This window comes from Halictus rubicundus, chromosome 7, assembly GCF_050948215.1.
Source record: "Halictus rubicundus isolate RS-2024b chromosome 7, iyHalRubi1_principal, whole genome shotgun sequence".
NCBI lineage: Eukaryota > Metazoa > Arthropoda > Insecta > Hymenoptera > Halictidae > Halictus > Halictus rubicundus.
In genome coordinates this window covers 14,453,656-14,473,634 of record NC_135155.1, presented here as the reverse complement: position 1 = coordinate 14,473,634, position 19,979 = coordinate 14,453,656, and the positions used below count along the sequence as shown (strand labels likewise).

At 37.1% G+C, this 19,979-nt stretch overlaps 2 long non-coding RNA genes across 2 annotated transcripts in view; both read right to left on the bottom strand.

Moving 5' to 3' along the window:
- The window catches only part of LOC143355660 (uncharacterized), a 250,921-nt gene that overhangs the window by 137,757 nt on the left and 93,185 nt on the right, over positions 1-19,979 (bottom strand). The gene's annotated exons all lie outside the window — the stretch shown is intronic.
- LOC143355763 (uncharacterized) lies at positions 2,256-6,113 on the bottom strand. Its single transcript, XR_013082552.1, has 3 exons — positions 6,082-6,113; positions 3,664-3,717; positions 2,256-2,969 (listed from the first exon to the last, which is right to left on the bottom strand). It is a non-coding gene; the product is annotated as an uncharacterized LOC143355763 (long non-coding RNA).

Below are 19,979 nucleotides of genomic sequence, written 5' to 3'. Positions count from 1 at the left end.
AATTGAATTAATATGTAATTAAATGTATTACAATGAAATGGGTAAATTCTGTCAGGAGTAAATTGTACATAAAAATCCTAATCAATCTTAATAATAATATAAAAAAATAATAAGATATTAAGAATCCTAATAACAATTAGTATGCCCGAGTATTTCACGATGCAAATTAGTTTTGAAACCTGATCGATAAATAGTCTCGGGTTGAGAGTTGTTCAGAAACGATAAGCAAATTGTCTCATTAGCGACCATAATCGTTATAATTTGCGTGTGAAGCACGATTTAATATAAATATTCTCAGATTCAAGATCTAAGATCACGAGTTAGCTATTAAGGATGTTGTTAATTTTACTAAATGGCTCGAATCATCGCGCTGTTCACGGCTTAATTAATAAAATACTCTGTTCAATGAATAAATCTCTCGAAAGTAGGCTTCGAATGGTAAAGATGGTAACAAACGTGTTCGCGATTTTTTGTATCCTACCGTGACTCAGTATTACAAAGTAGGAACCGTTTTCACTGTGAATTATGTTGCAAACAGCATTATCATATGTTAATGATCACTTATTAAGTGCAAATTTCTATTTATGTTGCGACAAAAGCCAAACCAAAACTGTGCCCATTCGTGAAAATTCCACGACGTGCAAAGTGTGAAGTGTTAACAATTGTTAGTGTCGTTTGAAGATAGACGACTAATTGTAAGCTACTTGCCATAGAAATTATTACTGATTTAATGCATCTGTCGTGACACAAATATGTTTGGCTACATTCAGTATCTCTGTTTACTTATTGCTCAAGCACATTCGCTCGATAGTACAACCATAAACTACAAGTTGCACCTTTTCAATTACAGTTATGCGCATTCACAAGGAATCATAGCAAAGTTGTTCGAACTTTAACAACTGTTTCAAAACATTACGGTAGACCGTGGATTTTATACATTTGAAGAATTTACATAATTAATTAATACATTTAAAAACACTATGGTGTACCATTTCCAACTCATTAAAATAACTAAGAAGAGAAATATCTATGTAGCTCCTGTTTCTTGCAACTAATATAGACAATTTTTATTTGGCATAAAAATCCGCGTCATTGGGCATTTTTAGTGCTCGGAAATGGAAACCGCAGCATTCTAAGCGCGTTAATTAAATAGAAAATGTTGCAACGAGCAGATTTCGTGCAGCGACGGTTGCGTAGGCGGAAGGACAAACCGCGAACAGTTACACGAGTCGAAAAAATCCACGTTGACGGATAGAAAGTCACCTCCTGCTGCCGTGTAGCTTGTCCTATTTAAGCTCCTCAAATGCCGCGTGTTTATACATGCACGAGCCTCTTTTTTCCCCCATGGAAATAACTTCGTCGCCGCCGGCGTCCGGACTTTTTTTTCGCGGACCCGTAGAAACCGGAAATCGAATCGGTCCGACGGGCGAACCAAGGTGAAATCGTCGGACCAAGCAAGAACCGTCCGCAAATTGCCGTCGATGATTTTAAAGATCCCTACAATTTTCTTCTCCAGCGAAGTTTTGTTATCGTAGAAACGGCGGTTTTGCTTTTTCGAGACAGTTTGCTACAATGCATGGCGCAACCGAATTCTGCTGCGTCGATAAGGAAGAGCGATCGACAGGAAGTGAGTCATGGTATGTTTATGATGCTATGAACGGTCATTTCACTTTCTTTTTTTGTTGTATTTCAAAGGTAAGTTACTTAGGAAGTCGTTTAGAAAGGTTTGGGTATGCTTCTTTTTGTGTGCCTTTTTTTGAAGTTCGTTTCGGTCAGTCTTTTTATGAGCAAGTGTACTAAGTAATTTTTAAAGAAGGTTTAAGTAGGTTCAGTTTTAAGGAAGATTTAGCAACTCCGTTGACTTACATGAATTTAGTAAGGTCCTCTTTGCACGCGTTTCAGTAAGTTCTTCTTTAAGTACTTCTAAGTAAGTTCGTCTTTAAGCAAGTCCAAGTAAGTTCATTTGTAAGTGAGTTCATCTTTCAGTCAGTCTAAGCAAGTTCATTTTTAAGTAAGTCTAAGTAAATTCATTTTAAGGAAGTCAAAGTATATTCATTTTTAAGTAAGTCTAAGTAAATTCATTTTAAGGAAGTCAAAGTATATTCATTTTTAAGTAAGTCTAAGTAAATTCATTTTAAGGAAGTCAAAGTATATTCATGTTTAAGTAAGTCTAAGTAAATTCATTTTAAGGAAGTCAAAGTATATTCATTTTTGAGTACATTTCAGCAAGCTCTCTTTTAAGTGAGTTTCTGAAATAAGATCATAGAAGTCCTAGTACAGCAAGTTCGTGATAACTAACGTTCCCAGCAGCAGATAAAATGGAATCAACAATACAATGACGTTTAGAGTGTCCAGACGATTCCCGATTGTTCTAGCAAACATGATTGATCATTGGAAGTTTCACACCTGAGGAACATGACTGTTTTCGTCGTGTTGTCAGCTGATGCTTGGAAAAGTAATCGACGTTGTCATTAACGGAACTTTCTTCGCAATGTTACAGCGCTATTGTTCCATAGTCTTGCGCATCCGTACACATCGCTGACAACTATCTTTACATTGTAATTTTGTTTTTCCATCAAACAGTTACGTATTCGTAACATTTATATGCATTTGTTTAAACAAAACGGTTTTTAACAGAAAAAAACTCTCAGATATGACTTTGTTTGGACTCTCGATCAACTATAATTAACGTTATGGAGATAGGACCGATTTTCAGTGCGCCGACCGCGATCGGCGCCGTTCTTGCACGCATGTTTCATTAATTATGGTCTCGGAATAATAGCGAACCACGGGGCTTTCCTCGGTCTCTGAGCAAAAAGCGAAGCGACCGTGAAAATCAGTGAAACTCGCCGCAAGAACCGGACAGCTTCGAGCTTCACGAGTTCCTCTCCAAGTATCAACCTGTCCGAGTATTCTTCTTCTTCTTCTTATCCTCTTCATTTTCCCTACCCGGTTCCATCTGGTACACCCTGAATTCGGTTTACGGTGTTGCTCCAGTTTCATGGACACTCACGACCCACATATCTTATGGTTATGGGCTGACACAATATTCGGGTTCGGGACACTTTGACAGTAAAGCCATCAAGGTGAAACGACCGGTTTTTTATTCTACAGTTAATGAAATTGTCGAACTGCATTCGGGGAAAGTGGCCGAATGTATTTCTTCGTTCAAGCATTCAGAAAAATCGAAGTAAATTCAATGGTGCCATTTTTCCAAGGCAACATTTTACTGTCAGTTTCAGTCCCGCGTGTTTCTGGTACCGAGACACTTTGATAATAACTTTCCATTTACAATTGTTTATTAATGTAGAATTTTTTCTTGACTGTTTGTACCATTGACCGGCTTCTATGTATAAATCTTGTGAATTCATAAAACTTTATTACATGAATGATTTATCAAGAATGTTACGGAATTAATTATAATAAAAATTGCAATAAAATGTTGCCCTCTATACTGATCAAAAGTTGTACTCTCTACTGTGTAATGAAATGGTATGGGGAATCGGTTAGGTGAACAACACATAGCCAACATTGAAATTCAATCGACTGTAGTTTGAAAAATGGCGGATCCCCAGCATGCTTGCATACAATACGTAGACACCTCAAGAATGTGTGGTTCAAGAAAGCGTAACGTAATCTGTGATTTTTTAAAATTTAAATCACCTGCTGTTACCGTTACTTGTAAATCTGCACTCGAAACAATAGCGCGTAAAGGGCCTAGCCGATTAAGATGGTCAAAACTGCCCTTAGAGGTTTTTCAATGATTAATGAACCATTCGGAAGCTGACCCAGAAAAACCCCTCTGAGCAAAATTTCAACCCCCTATCTTGCCCGTGAGGGTAGTTACAGGGTAAATTAGATTCCGCGCTTTTCCGCGCATTTCCCACACTCTGATGCTTCCTAAAATTCTGAAAAAAATGTGGCATATTTTGGATCCTAAGACAGATTTTTGAGAATTTTTTCAGATTTTTTTCTTGCAAACTGTGGTCGCAAAAAATTAAAAACCTCAAAAAAATCGAAAAAATGTACATTTCTCAAAAATATGAAAACATGCTATTTTGCTGTTTAGTGCCCCGATAAAGTACCATAACAGGCAATGTCCTCAATTTTTTTTAGATTTTTTCTTGTGGGCACTTTTTGTCCAGACTAGAAAAACCGAATTTTTTCGCCGTTTCTGCTATTAGGAGGAAAGTTACACTTGTTGGTTTTATCGCAGGTATATATTAAGTCATTTTAAACATTATTACATTGAAACAAGTAAGTGTTTGACCTAAGAAATGTTTTAAGAGAAAAAATGGATTGTATTTTGTGCGGTATATACCAGAATGTTCGTAACGTTTACAACATCGCCGGTTAGCACAGCGGTTAGGGCGTCGGACTACGGAGCGGATACGCTGGTGTTCGAATCCCGTTGGTGGGAATGTTTTTTTTCCATACGTCATCTTTATTTTTTCAATTTCTTATATGGTTTATTCATGTGATTTTAACAATATTTTTTTAATGTTTTAAAAATATTGAGGTAACATTTTTAACTAACTTTTATTTATATCACTCCGATTTTACTTCGAATTTAATGATATTATTTTCTTGGATTAGGCAATAAATTAATAATTATATTATTGTGTTCGTCCATGATTTCTGCCTGATATGAAATTGCTTGTGAAAATTGGTAAGATTCCGTGAAAAGAATTTTTAAATCTACTTCTGTCATTTCCGGAAAATCAAGAGTATCTACCGAGGATACTGTTTGAAATGGAGTCTTTTTGCAGTTCCAATTGTTCCCAATTTTTGGAAAGGTTTTGTTGTCTACTTGTTTGTGTAGAAGCTGGTACTTTTGACCTAGTATACTATGAATTGCCTCTGCATCCCACCGAAAATAATGAACTTCCTGATCCGTATCATAAATGTGCACAGAACAAGTCTTTCATTCAAGTAACTATAAACGGGAATTACTTCCTCATGTACCTTACAATAAAGAGGAATGGCTTAGGCTTATTTGTACCTGATACCTCACTTTCAAAATAGTAGTAGTATGTAGCCCTTTTCTCTCAATTTGACAAAAACCAATACTTTGCTGCGTGTTATTTATTCAGAGTTCTTCTTATTTCCTCCCTAATTTCTGAAGACGCAAGGCTTAGAAACTAGATTAATGAATTTTAATATTAACAATGTTAAACAGGACCGCAATGATGAACATATACAATTAGAGAATCGAGGAAATAATAGATACTGCAAAACTATTTTTGTATGTATTTTAGTTAAAAATGTTACCTCAATATTTTTAAAACATTAAAAAAATATTGTTAAAATCACATAAATAAACCATATAAGAAATTGAAAAAATAAAGATGACGTATGGAAAAAAAACTTTGCCACCAACGGGATTCGAACACCAGCGTATCCGTTCCGTAGTCCGACGCCCTAACCGCTGTGCTAACCGGCGATGTTCTAAACGTTACGAACATTCTGGTATATACTGCACAAAATACAATCCATTTTTTCTCTTAAAACATTTCTTAGGTCAAACACTTACTTGTTTCAGTGTAATAATGTTTAAAATGACTTAATATATACCTGCGATAAAACCAACAAGTGTAACTTTCCTCCTAATAGCAGAAACGGCGAAAAAATTCGGTTTTTCTAGTCTGGACAAAAAGTGCCCACAAGAAAAAATCTAAAAAAAATTGAGGACATTGCCTGTTATGGTACTTTATCGGGGCACTAAACAGCAAAATAGCATGTTTTCATATTTTTGAGAAATGTACATTTTTCCGATTTTTTTGAGGTTTTTAATTTTTTGCGACCACAGTTTGCAAGAAAAAAATCTGAAAAAATTCTCAAAAATCTGTCTTAGGATCCAAAATATGCCACATTTTTTTCAGAATTTTAGGAAGCATCAGAGTGTGGGAAATGCGCGGAAATGCGCGGAATCTAATTTACCCTGTAACTACCCTCACGGGCAAGATAGGGGGTTGAAATTTTGCTCAGAGGGGTTTTTCTGGGTCAGCTTCCGAATGGTTCATTAATCATTGAAAAACCTCTAAGGGCAGTTTTGACCATCTTAATCGGCTAGGCCCTTACCTGCGACTCCGCATTATCACCATAGTGTTCCTAAAACGGTGAAAAACAAACTAAAATTCCAGAATAACATGAAATAAAATTACATACACAGTAAATTAATATTAAGTTACCTGCTTATGAATGTAACAGTATAATGAACTGTTTAACGCGTTTTCACTTTCTGCCAAAATGTGGCCAAGACGAACCTATGAAATAGCCTGTCTAAAACTTAAATTTTCACTGAAATCTATTATTGTAAATACATACAGACATACAGACACCTGATCATTTTTAAGAAAGTTTCTATTATATTGTTATAATTTATTTCCCTTTGATAGAACACAGTACACCTATGTACATAAAAATATATCTATTAATAATATAAATCAGTTTGAAATTATATAATATAGGTAAACGAAAAAAATACAAGATGTCATTAACGATACTAATAGCAGCTTTTAGTAAGTTCATTCTGAAATAAGCTTAAGTAAGTTCCTTTCTAAATGAGTTTCAGTAAGGTCATTTTTAAGTAGATACCAGGATGTTCGTTTTGAGCCAAGGTGCAGTAAGTTTCTTTTGAAATAAATGTGCCTAAGTAAGTTCATTTTTAAGTATGTCAAAGTTAGTTCATTTTTAAGTAAGTCAAAGTGAGTTCATTTTTAAGTAAGTCAAAGTAAGTTTATTTTTAAGTAAGTTAAAGTAAGTTCTACCAATGTATTTATAAATAAACAACTAAAATAAAGTTGTTCGTTGCTTGGAATGTTTCACAAATCGTTTATCTGTTACCCAGAAAATCCTCCGCACACATTCCACCAGGTGAAATTGATGTACGTTGAATGCGCGTGTTCGATTTCTACGAAATTTCAAGTGGAAGGTTCGAATCCGACAATCTCTAGTTTAAAAGTCAAATCCAGGGAGATGTTTATGAAAATTTGTGGAAAGAAAAATGCTGCGTAACTTTCCGGGACACCTGTTGTTTTTATGGGAACGGTCTACGGAGACAGACGGATTTCTTGTTACACCTGGTTTCCAGCGCGACAAAAACAGTTTGGGCTCTTTTGCCGGCCAATTATCGCAGAAATGCCCTTGTCGGAAGTCAAAACTGTCGGGAAGTCGCCGAGAAGATGACCATAACTAGTATCCAGACATGGACAATGGGTCTTTGAGACCACGATGCGATCGTAAATCAATCGTCGGTCGTAAAGTCTTCGCGTTCTAAATACACTATGTGTACTTTGTTTTGTCGCTCGAGTTAGGGTACTCCAACAAGTTGACATGACACAGTGAGTTAGTAGCGTGTCGTTTTGGAGCTCGTTACAGGTGCCGTGGAATTTTGATTTGCGACGGAAAATGTGAATTTTGAATTATTGATTGGGACTGGGAATTTCAATTCTTTAAAAGAATTTTTAGCTTTTGTGGAAAAAGCATTTAAAAAATCGGTCGGAAGTTACAGACATTTTCATCTTTTTCAGAAGTAGAGGAGACACTCAATAATGTAGTGTACATACTTACCAGCAAGAGAAAATCAATTAATAATCATTTTTGTAAGATTACAAGTTTTTCTCGTTCTGTACTTAAAAAATCGTATACTAAAATACTAATAGCTTTTTTTCAAAATTGTTTTACCATCGCAACAACTTTTACGCCGGGTCTGAACAGACCCAGCCTTCGCTTCACTAGATTCAACTTCATCACTACGTTTCATTGAAAATATCTTCCTGAACAAGAGAACATTGCTGGTTAACAATCACTATACCATTGGAATTGTTTATCGTTTTATATTTGAAAAGTCGTCGAGAACGATCTCCTTCAAAAATAGGAAAGAAAATCAACGAATCATTGATGAGCATCTTCTCCTCTACAAAAAAAAAATACTATTAATTAACAATATTTTCCATAACATTGATACTTAAAAAATCGTCACTAAAAATACAAGGAAAAATCAGCTATTTCATTGAAAATTGAAAAGAAAACAAACTGCTTCTTTCAACACCATCATTCCAACTCGAGCACCCTTCCAAAGGGTCCGAACAGACCCAGCCTCTTCCGGGCAAGTCTCAAATCTCTCTCGCACACCTCAACCTTCGAACAGACCCGAAAAAAGGAGCCCTTGGAGCAAGGTTAAACAATGCGAACGTGAAGGTTGGCTCGCAGATGGGAACTGCGTGGATGAGCACCGGGTCTGAAGGGTTGTATTGATTTCTATGATGGCGGCCGGCCGGCGCCTGCACCCTCCACGCTCGTGCCAGCCGGAACAGGATCGCTCCGCCGTATTTTCCGGCGAAATACAGCGATGATCGTCGCGTAATCGTCGCGGTGCCGCGTTTCTCAATAAAGTATTAACCTAATGGTGATCACCGGGTCATTAATTAGCCACCAGCGACGGTGAAACGCGTCGGAAATCAACGTTGTAGGTGCTGGACAGAACCTGAAGACGATGCCCGTGCCTTCGAGGTCCTTGACGTAGAAGTGTCAGTGTTCTTGCGATGACTCCGTGCTAGACCGACACCAGTGAGTACATGATCAATATCATTTCAATGGAACACGTTCACGTACACCGTTTTCTGTTATCCACCCCCCTTCTCGAGTCCTTTCATCTGATAGTTGATTTTGGAAAATTAAATGCTTTTCGAAATGGTACAGGGAATGTTTGCAATTGCTAATTGTCTTCAGGATTGTGCATACGGGATTTTTATAGTGTTTTCTGCGGAGTATTTGTATTTGCAGAGTTTCGTTGTTTCTTTGAAGACACTCTAACCTATTGTAGAATCGAAGAAGTTAGGTCCTTCGAGGGGATTGGAATTTTGAGTTTCAGATATATGGCGGAAGTGGTTATTTTTGGAATTTTTATATTTTGAGGAACGGTTCGAGGTTTTTGGTGGACATTGTGCGGCGTGTTTTGTCTGATTTGGATTTTGTGAGTTGGATTTTGATTTTTTGATGCGTTGAGTCGGTTCTTTTGCGGATTTTGATGTTTTTGGGAGTTGTTGGACGTTTTTTTTTTATAAAGATTGTGTCTGAGTCTTTTAGGTTAGGTTGGTCCTTCGAGGGGATGAAGCTAAGTGTGTTGCTGGATTTTGATTTTTTGGTGTACTGACCATGTTTTTTTGTGGGATTTGGATGTTTTTGAGAGTTGTCGAAGATTTTTAATGGACAGTGTGTGTAGGTTAGGTCTCTGGAAGGGCTGAAGCTAAGTGCGTTATTTATTCTGATTTTTGCTCTATTGTATGCAACAGCAGGGTAATACTGAAAGGAAAAATGAGAAAACTTTTTGGATAATCTAGCGTGTTATTAATGAAATGAATAACTTTATGAAGGAATACATTAAAACTTTTGATAGAAGGTGATGGGAAGGTCAGGGGCGTTGATCTCACGCGTCCTAGTGGCTTCCTTTCTCTTTCTATGTGGGTGGGTGTTGGAAGGAGGAAGAGATGTAGTTTGGAAGGTTATGGAATCACGAAGTATCTGGGAACACTATACCTTTTTAGTTTGCTAAAAAATCTCACAAAAACTCCACGAAAGGGAAATAATTTACTATTGATTGTCGGCAGCTTGAAAATTAAAAAATAAATTTGAAACTTTGCATAAATGTAGCTCACGTGATGCTAATAATAGAAAAATTTTTACTCTGTTGAAAAATACCCCTCCAAAACAATTTTAATTAATTTTTTATTTAATAGGAATTGTTTAAATAATTAAAGGAACACCACAAACTCGTACAACGCAGGATACATTAACTGCAATATGCCAGGACAACTTAACTTGTCATTTGCAGCTCGGTTACATCCTTCCCCTTTCTCTTTCTTAATTAATGAACCGGTCGGGTCGCGTTAACTCATCGTTTATCTTCGATTTCACTTGTTTGTCAAAATTTCTGTTCCTCTTATGCATTGTTATTCTTAATTAGCGTTAATTGTGGAAGCCGATCGTGATAATTTCTTCTTTACTGATTTTTACGAGTAGAAATCGAATATATTCAGCGGGAATGAACGTATCAAATTTCTTTTTCGAAAACTCTCTAAGATGTCCGCGGTGAATGGACCATTAAATGCTTGATTGAGACTGTTACATATTATACTGTAACGTGTCATTGCCATTTCAGAAGTGCATGACGACTTGTATTGACAGTGTTCCATTTTTCTCATTCAGTGTTCTACTTTTTCCTCACGGTTTTAATTGTTGCTAATTGCTGAATCTTGTGTTTTAATAACAGTTTATATGCAGAACTAATTTATCTTTTATTTATATCTAATTTAATAATCCTTGAACTTCATCCTTGAATTTTTTATTCTTTTTATTATTCCTTTTTTATTCATGTGTCCTTCGTCTATTTTATTTTTGTCATGCAATAAATTGTCTTTTATTTGTTGTATTTACATGTTACTTATACGCATTTATATGTTATTTGTATTTCTTCCATTTCTGTTTCTCAAGTTACTACCCTTAACCTTTTCAGAAATTAATTGTTTTAAAAAATCAACAAGCACGATTTAGAAAAAAAATTAATTAATGTATGCATACCTCAAATAAACGTACGAAAATAAAATGATTAAAAAAGAAGTGTCCAGCTGCGAGCAACAATTACACAATCTACCAGATCGGTTCAATCACGATCGAAGAAATCAAAGCAACGAGAAGAGTATATTCAAAATATCAATACATATTAATTATTGCTCGAGTATAAGAGTGGGTGTGAAAGTTAAGATGACGACCAGCTGCCCCACCATGTTTTCTATCAATTGGCATTATCTGACAGTCCCGCTGTTCCTATTACCTTTTCCCGTTTCCTGTATCACGTTCGAATTATTATTTCACGACTGCGAAACTTTCTCCGGTGGTCACCGTGCTGACAAACGCGTTCCCGAACGTGCAAGAACTTCGCGAGACCGCATTAAAATCGCGACTGATCGATAATACGAGATATATGGCAATTATTATAGCCAGGCCACGAGAGCGAAAATTCCCAGGTAGGGAACGCGTTCCCGTGCTTCACGATCTCGAACACCGTTGCACACGTTTACTGACAAAGAGAAACGTACGTTTTGCGAAATCCACTTTTGTGTGAACAGTTCTGTGTCTCCTAAGCATACTTGCTTGACAAATCATTTTTTTACTGGAACCATGACGAAAGAAGAGCTTGCTCTTTATTACAATATTGACCTGGAAATTTTTTCTGCCATTTTTTTCATCCTGGGGAGACAAGAGATATCGATAATTTTTATTTCGAAATAAGAAAATCACTATCGCCTCTTGTTCTTTTTCTTCGTCCGAAATACGACGGAAGCCGGTCCCGAGCGATCGTCTTATATCGAAAGAAAACTGTAGTGACATATCGGCGCGGGTCAGAAATGACTCCGGCATAGGCCTAGAAGTCGCAGGAGTCCGAGGGTTAAATTCTTGAAATGTTATGCATGCGTAACAAAAATAGTTAAGATACAAAAGAATGAACTTCTTAAGGGAATTTAAAAATATTATTACACAATTTTCGATCCGCAAAAATGATCAAAAGAAGGAATACATTTTTATTCCAGACTCAGAAAATTTGTATTTTGCATACAAATTAATATTAATAACGAAAGAAATTCTTCGCTAATTAAAGAACAATCTACAAGAAATATCTTTAAATTTGTTGACAGTCTCGGACAATTATCGAAGCAGTCCAGCACAAACCAAGTGTCCAAACAGTTTCCAACTGGTACATTTCGCGGCTCGTTCGCTTTAAGTAACTTTCGATGTCTAGCCACCGGCCCGGAACGTTGCAAGCCGGTTATTTAAACAAATTACGTTTTATAGATAAGATGTTCTCCCACTTTTACTCTCTTTCTCCAGAGTGGTCGCGTGCAAAGATCAGAGTTTCACTTTCGCTTGACTTGTCCGACCGCCTGCACCGATGCAAATGCAAATGGCGGTCCAGGGAGGAGAGATTCATGGAACGAAAAATGCAAACGGAGAATAATGGGTAAATCGATCGGTGACTGAAACACGGCTCGGACGTTGTAATTATTGTGTAGCGTGATTGATACTTGATTTGGATCCTGTAGAAAGCGTGCTTCTTGCTTTCAATCGATGATTATTATTATTATTATTACTACTTACTTACTTACTTTCGTTGGGAAGTATTAATGTATTCCTGTAGCCTGAATTTTTGTTATGAATATACACAAATTTATGTCACACTTGGAAACTGTAAATATCCTCCACGTATTGTACAAATTAACAATTACTCCACGATTCGAAAACAAAAATTGAATTGACTTTGATGTGTGAAATAAAAATTTACAATGAAGAAGAATTCGCAACGAATAACTTCCTTCATTGTAAAAGAGTGTGGCCAAGAATTAAATTAGTTTGCATTAACAATTTCACGTTGAAACAAAGAATTGTCAAAATGAAATTCTCGCCTCTATAAATAAAATGACACTTTTCTGAAACTGTGAAGTATAACATTCTCGGTTTTCGGGATTGAACGTGTTATCGAAAATGGGAAACACGGTGTTGGAATACTTTTCGGATGCGCTGTAGTCAGTGAAGTAGTGTTGACATACGTCGTTAATGCCAATGTCAGCGCGTAATCATGCCAGATCAGACGGGCGGCTTTTCCTGCGATTAAACGCGCGTGTTGCACACATCGCGCGTTGCATACACCGGTCGGAGGCTGGCCTGCACTTTCTTCTCGTCGAACGCGAACCCGCAGCGATCACCTCGCTTTCGAGGTCAATGTCTAGGCCCGCCGAGAAACATAAGCGACATACGATCATGAACGTATCGCGGCGGCCGCAAGCTTTCCTTGATCGTCCATCAATTTGCCTCGTGCAGCATCTGCAATTATGCTTGTACATATCATCGACATCGCGTCGCGCCTCCGGATTATTCCGTCAGAGGAAAGACGAGTTAACTCGCCCGATCTACACTTTCCCGAAGATTATGGTAACCGTCTAACTTTTACGAATGAACGGTGCTTGCGTGAATTTTGTACTTATTGTTAAACCACAGAAATTCTCACAGTCGAAAAACATCCGAGAAAGAAAGTACATGCATTGAAGATGTATTGCTGTCTTTAAACATTTGTTTAAAAATAAACATTCACAGAGGCAAAGAAATGTACCATTGCAATTGGAAGAATCTACACAATCGTTCTACACAAAAAATATTCATGTACCTTTTATTGTTAAAGCCCAAAAAATTCTCAGTCGAAACACATCCGAGAAAAAAGGTAGGTACATTAAAGACGTAACGCTGCTTTTAAAAATTTGTGTAAACGTACTTAAACACTCGCAGCGTGAAAAAAAATATACCATTGCATTTGGAAGAGTCTACAGAATAAAAAAATGTTCGTGTATTTTTTATTGTTAAAGCACAAAAAATTCTTAAACCTGTCTGACTATGTATGTGCATTGAATTTTTTTAAATCTTGCGAGCTATAATTTTTTTAGAGGCTTTTGCATGTCGTAAATGTGTAAATATTTGCAGTTTAGTTGCCAGGGTAACGAAGTTTGTGAATTGTGAGGTTCGGTGGTTATAAAACAGCATCTTAGAAGATTATGGTTCGAAACGGAAGAATGGGTTTGAAAAGAAAAGTGTTGGGACCAACACTTTTACTTTAGCGGAGATAACTGTATGTGAAACTGCTCTTTGATCGAGGCGTTTCCTTTCCAACGGTCTCTGTAGATCGTTAGATCAGCCGACTGTAATGATAACGAGACGTTATAGTCACGGGCTCATCGCTTTCTGTCTATGTAGAAAGCGAAATTTCTTCGAGAATATCAAATATGGCGGCGGCCATTCTGCTCATGTATCATTTATTTAGACATTTCTATTGCACAAGAATTCATTCAAAGAAATTGTACAAGAGAGTAAAAAATTTAATTATTTCAATGCTACGTTTAATGGAACGCAACAAAACCTAATCAGATTAAATTGAACATAACTCGTCGTCAATAAAAATTTAATCCAGCATAGATAGGGGTCTATTGTGTTTTGTTACGTCTGTATCGGTTACGCAAAAGTGTTCTTATCAATGCCGATTGGTAATCTTCACAGAAATTGATTTTTCTGTTTCAAACATGTCGAGGTCCACGTATTGATAAATTTTGCTTGGTAAATTTCCTCCGGCGTCTTCTCTTTCCTTGGTAAATTTCCTTCAGCGTTTGCTCCAGTATGTTGCACTGAATTATGGCAACGATTATTAGTGGAATATTTAGTACAGTGACTTCAACAAGTACTCACAACATTTTTAAGAAATTGTTGTTCTTGAATAGGTGGATGCAAATGTTTCTCGTACAAGATGATTCTATAGATACTCAAATTTTTCGTGCTGTAACTACAACAGTTACATGGACGGACCTTACGTAGAACAATTCTACACACTCTCCCAAAGAGAATGGTATATTTATTTGTAACATTATCATCGTTGAAACATGTTTAAATATTGTTCGAGGTAAGCATTCTACAAAAATGGCTCACAATTCAATTTTAATCAAATTTGAACTTTAACAATTTTTCGTGCTGCAATTACAACAGTTACATGGATGGGCCTTAAGTAGAACAATTCTACAGGCTCCCCAAGTACAAGGATGGTTTTATTCATAACATTTTCATCGTTGAAATATGTTTAAATATTGTTCGAAGTAATCACTTCTCCCACAACGGTTCGGTAAGGATTTGTGGGGACACCGTATGCATATGTTTGTCGTCTTATCAGCACCGGATTACTACGCAATTGAACCTCGGTTAATCGTTCTTGAACAATGCGCACGATTTCGCAGCCAACGACACGGTGAATTCCGATGATTACGATAGGCACGGGCATGGGCACGGAGTTTAGTCGACGCCGGAGAAAGGAAGTGCAACAACCACTCTCTAGAGCCGACAACTTTTCCCTTCGTTTCAGGCCTAACAGTGTTCGCGACGTGTATCGAGTATCGGGTCTCGTCTCGCCGCAGAAGCGGTTTCTCTCAACTCGCGAGAGACGATTTAGATCGTATTCCGGATGCTGATCGAGCAACGGTCGCGATAGTGATCTTGGGAAAGATCGCACGCGAATCTCGTGTCTTGGTAATCGGCCACACCCACGAATATTCACGCAAAGAAGTTGTAACAACCAACCCTTAGTATTTCCATTGCGATTTCAGCCAATCGACATTTTTTCAAAAATTGCATCTTTTTAGATGTAATTTAGAGAATTCGGAAATTTATCAATTTAGTGTTAATTGTCTGGATAGATATGTAGAATTGTATAAAATCTACCAATAACTTCAGAAAACACACCAATCAATTTATTAGTCTACAAATAATTATGTTCGCTAGTTCATGTATTCAAATAGTCAATCCTTAAACGTTTTAAACTATCAATCATTAATGTTATGTAAAAAAAGTTCCAATATATATAAAAAAAAAAAAAAAATACCATTGATCCACAGTCGCATAAAATCATCAATTAAGCAGTTTACAATTAATTGCATGGATCCATAGGCTCCTGGTCCACGGATTCAGTAAAATATTTATAGATCCATAGATCAATGTCAAACTTACGGATCAATATACTACAGTTTTTATTTTCTTACGATTAGAAAGAATGAATTGTCAGAAAATTACGATTGATGTAATCGATCGATGTAATTGCAATTGGTCATTATTTGCAGACTTTCCTGTGTCACCGTAAAAAATCTTGACGACGGGATACTTCTCAAATATTTTAAGTGCATATTCGCACAGTCGAGCGAAAAAATACATTTTTTTACGAAACTGTAAATGTTATCGTTCCATAAAGATAACTGAGTCTTTCAAATGAATGTGGTCATAGTAAATTCTTTCAAGATCCACACGATTGTAAATCTCTTATCGATGACGTATGTCTGATAGCGACTATCTTTTATAGTAATAAATCAGCTAACTGCGTGTACTACCGATTCACGACTGATTATATTTGTTTATCGAGTGTCGATCACAATCTGTAGACACACGACCAAGATCAGTCTTCCGGTGTTTTATTTTACGTAGTGTATGGAGATCAATGGATCTATAAATGCAGATACTTTGTTGGACCAGATGTTTGTAGATCCATGAAATTAATTGTAAATTGATAGTTCGTTGAATCTACGATATGACAACAAAAAATTTACCAATTTTTGGAACAATAGAGTCGACACTTTAATTGCAAATTGATAGACTGGTGAATACTTTGAATTCGTAATTGATAGCTTGATAAATTTTGTTCCAATTGATAAATGTAGAACCTATGGATCCATCAAGTCCACAGGAAATTGATAAATTCGTGAACTGATGGCTTTATGACCTCATAGATCAAGATAATTAGCTGTAAACTGATTAATCGATGAACTTATAGATTTATAAACCTGTGGATCCACGAAACTTAACTGGACATTGATTAATTGATCACTTTAAAGACTCGAGGAACTGTGGATCCACGAAATTAATTTGAAATTGTTAAATTAATGAACCTATGGCTTCGTGCCTCTATAGATCAATTAATTACCTGTAAATAATCTACTCGATGAATACACACGTTCCTAAACCAATGAATCCACACAACTAATTGCAATGTAATCAGCCAATTAATCTTGCAGCATCATGCTTATCATACTCATAATGCTGTTCATTTATGAACGTGCAAACTTCTCAGATCTATCGACTACGGTGATCCGCATTGATTCGATCAAGATCGAGCTAGATTATTAGATAGAGATTGTAGGAATGTATGCACTGTCAAAAAAATGTTAATTATTATGCGATCTCATAGGGGACAATAGCGCGCGACGATTTCCAAACGTCGAAACGTTTACGCTTTAGCGGCACGGTGGATTCCCGGAACGTTCGCAACGCTGAACAAACGTTTGCCGAACACGTCAAATATTATTTCATAGATGTACGCTTGGCCAACATTCTGTAACGCACGTTTCCTCGATACGTGATGACGAATCCTAGGGAAATGTGTGCCAGCAACCAGCAATCAGCGATATTAAGGTGGCTGGAATCCCTGCCGGGTGAAAATCAGTATGGACGCTCTCCTTCACAATCCATCGCCGAGATAAACATCGATCGTGGACAATGAGGTCCGCTACTGTGCCAATTATCGGATAAGAATTATTCTTTTTAATACTATCTGTCTCTAGACTGCAATTATGGCATCCATTACTGTCTAGATTTTAATACAATGTAATAGCCAATTGTTCTTTTATTGTAATTTATATTTGGACAATAATTAAATGTTATTTCATTCGCTAGATTTGATATTTTACGATTACATTATATTTATGGTTTAATCTATCCATGGCATCCATGATTGTCTAGATTTTAAAAAGTATAATAGTCGATTGCTATTTTATTGAAATTTCTAACTGAATAATAATTAAATGTTATTTAAGACGCTAGCCATAAATGTATAAAGATCCGCAGTCTAATAATTATTGAAGAGTGTGGACAGGCTAAAAAATTTGTATTCAACAAAACACAACTTTGAGAATGTCAATCATCAAACGTATCAATGAATCATATCAAAACATATCAATAAAAAGAATTAAACAACAAAAGACATATCGAGAAACAATACATATAAACAACTTGAAGAGTTTGTTATCAAACAATGATAGGTACGCGCATGATAAATAACAGAAAAGTTGTACAGTGAAGTACAATCGACGTGCCTCGTCTGACTATGTCTCGCCTTTTCCACTTACCGCGAATCTATGTTAGCTTCGACAGCTTCTAATTCGACCGAATGTGTCTTGAAACGTTTCAAACAGTCCTAACACATCGGAAAATAGTATGAAACCAGTTACCCGGCAAAGAATCCCGAGCATGTTGCGTAGAAAATTTAATTACACGTATAACATGATCCGAAAGTGGAGCGACCGAGTATTACGCGTCCGCGCCGGGTCATAAACGTCCGTTGTTATTGTTGTAAACGCGGTAGAATAATGACAGAGTAAATATTTAGGAGCCGAGCTAACGAGATCGTCGCAGATAGTGGTAAAATAAATGACTCGGCAGTTCATCGGCTGAAAAGCGGAGAAACGTTCAGCCGCGACGAACGAGGTCGTGTAACGAGTGGCGTTCCACGATACTCGCGTCTCCGATGACGAAGAGAACGTCGTGATTCTCTACCGGGTGTCCCCAAAAAAATATATTCGAAAAGAATATCCGTATTCCAGAATTTTTCGCACACCGAAACGTCGTTTCCGGAGATATTAATCCTCTCCGATAAAGACGAACGCCAACTAGAAAATAAAATGTTTTTATTAATTAAATAAAGTATTTTTATTCGGGTAACTTTTGCAACGCCAATTCTTCAAACCTAACTCTATCGTGATAATACGATGAACGACGAATAGTTTGTTTGATACAAAATAAGTCTAACTAAATAGATCAATTTATCTCCGCGCTACCACCGAACAGGTTAATAAACCATGTTAACCGTCAATGACTTATTGCCTCGATTAGTATTAGTCCACGGCGATCGTCGAGCAGCATTAAAAGGGGGAGACATTTTCGATCGATTCGTTTTACGAACCAGAAGAAAAAAAAATTCCACGTCGTCGTCGAGTTTTTACTGAATCATCAGCGAATTGTAGAATGATCTAAATTTAGGAATGTGCCGAGTGTCCGGTCATTACGAAAACTTGGATACCACCGAATCGTTCGGAGCGTTAAGGAAAATGTTAATTGCTCGATCCATGGAATCGAAAAATTAACGCTTTGGACACCGGGAAATAACTTTCTCATTACTGTCGTGTTAAAACGGTAATTATCCCAGTAAGCAATTTGCTCTTGAGTTGCTTTGAATTTGCCACCAAAACTGGTCTACAAATTGCGACCCTTCTGTTTCGGCATGTGGCTCGAATTTGAGTGCAAAATTTGCAGGTGGAATTCAAGGGCAAAACGAGGGCACACCCTGCCCTCGCGGGAAGAGGTCAGGTCGGTCGCACTAAGAGTAAATATTGGGCAAATTCGGGAGTAAACCTTACTGTTTTACGTGAAACTTAAAATTATAGAATTTAGAAGTTTAAAAAGAATTCTGTTTTCCCTTCGACAGTAAGGTTTACTCCGATTTCGATATTTACTCCTAGAGCAAGGTTAGGTCCGCTCTTAGTGCGACTTAGTGCAAATTCGGGAGTAAACCTTGCTGTTTTATGTGAAACTTGAAATTATAGAATTTAGAAGTTAAAAAGAATTCGGTTTTCCCTCCTACAATAAGGTTTACTCCGATTTCGATATTTACTCCTAGAGCAAGGTTAGGTCCGCTCTTAGTGCGACTTAGTGCAAATTCGGGAGTAAACCTTCCTGTTTTTACGTGAAACTTATAATTATAGAATTTAGAAGTTTAAAAAGAATTCGGTTTTCCCTCCTACAGTAAGGTTTACTCCGATTTCGATATTTACTCCTAGAGCAAGGTTAGGTCCGCTCTTAGTGCGACCGACCTGCCTTCTACACGAGGGCAAGGAGAACCCCCATTTTGCCTTCGATTTGCGTACGAATTCCACCTGCAAACGTTGCACACAAATTACGACCCATCTGTTTCGACATGTTCCCCATTTGTCGACTTTTGGTCAGCAAATTCATAGCAATCAGGGACCAAATCCTGCTCGAAGCATGGTCTTGGTACCAACATGACTGGCTTTTATTCGCAAAGTACAAACATTGATCAAAATTTGCTCGAAGCGGGTTTGCCTGACTAGGTACTTTCGCAGCAATGTAGCAGTCGATGTTTTCTCCGATTGTGAATATTGTTCGATCATGTGAATTGGTCGCAATCGTAAGAAGAGGATCAATAGGACAACCGCCTGGAGCGAACTTTCATCCGAAGCCTCTTCTCTTCGGAGAATACCGGAATCGTGGAGCAAGTGCCGTGACCGACGATAATGTAACACTTGTTAGTTGCGTGTAATAATTAACAGTGGCTA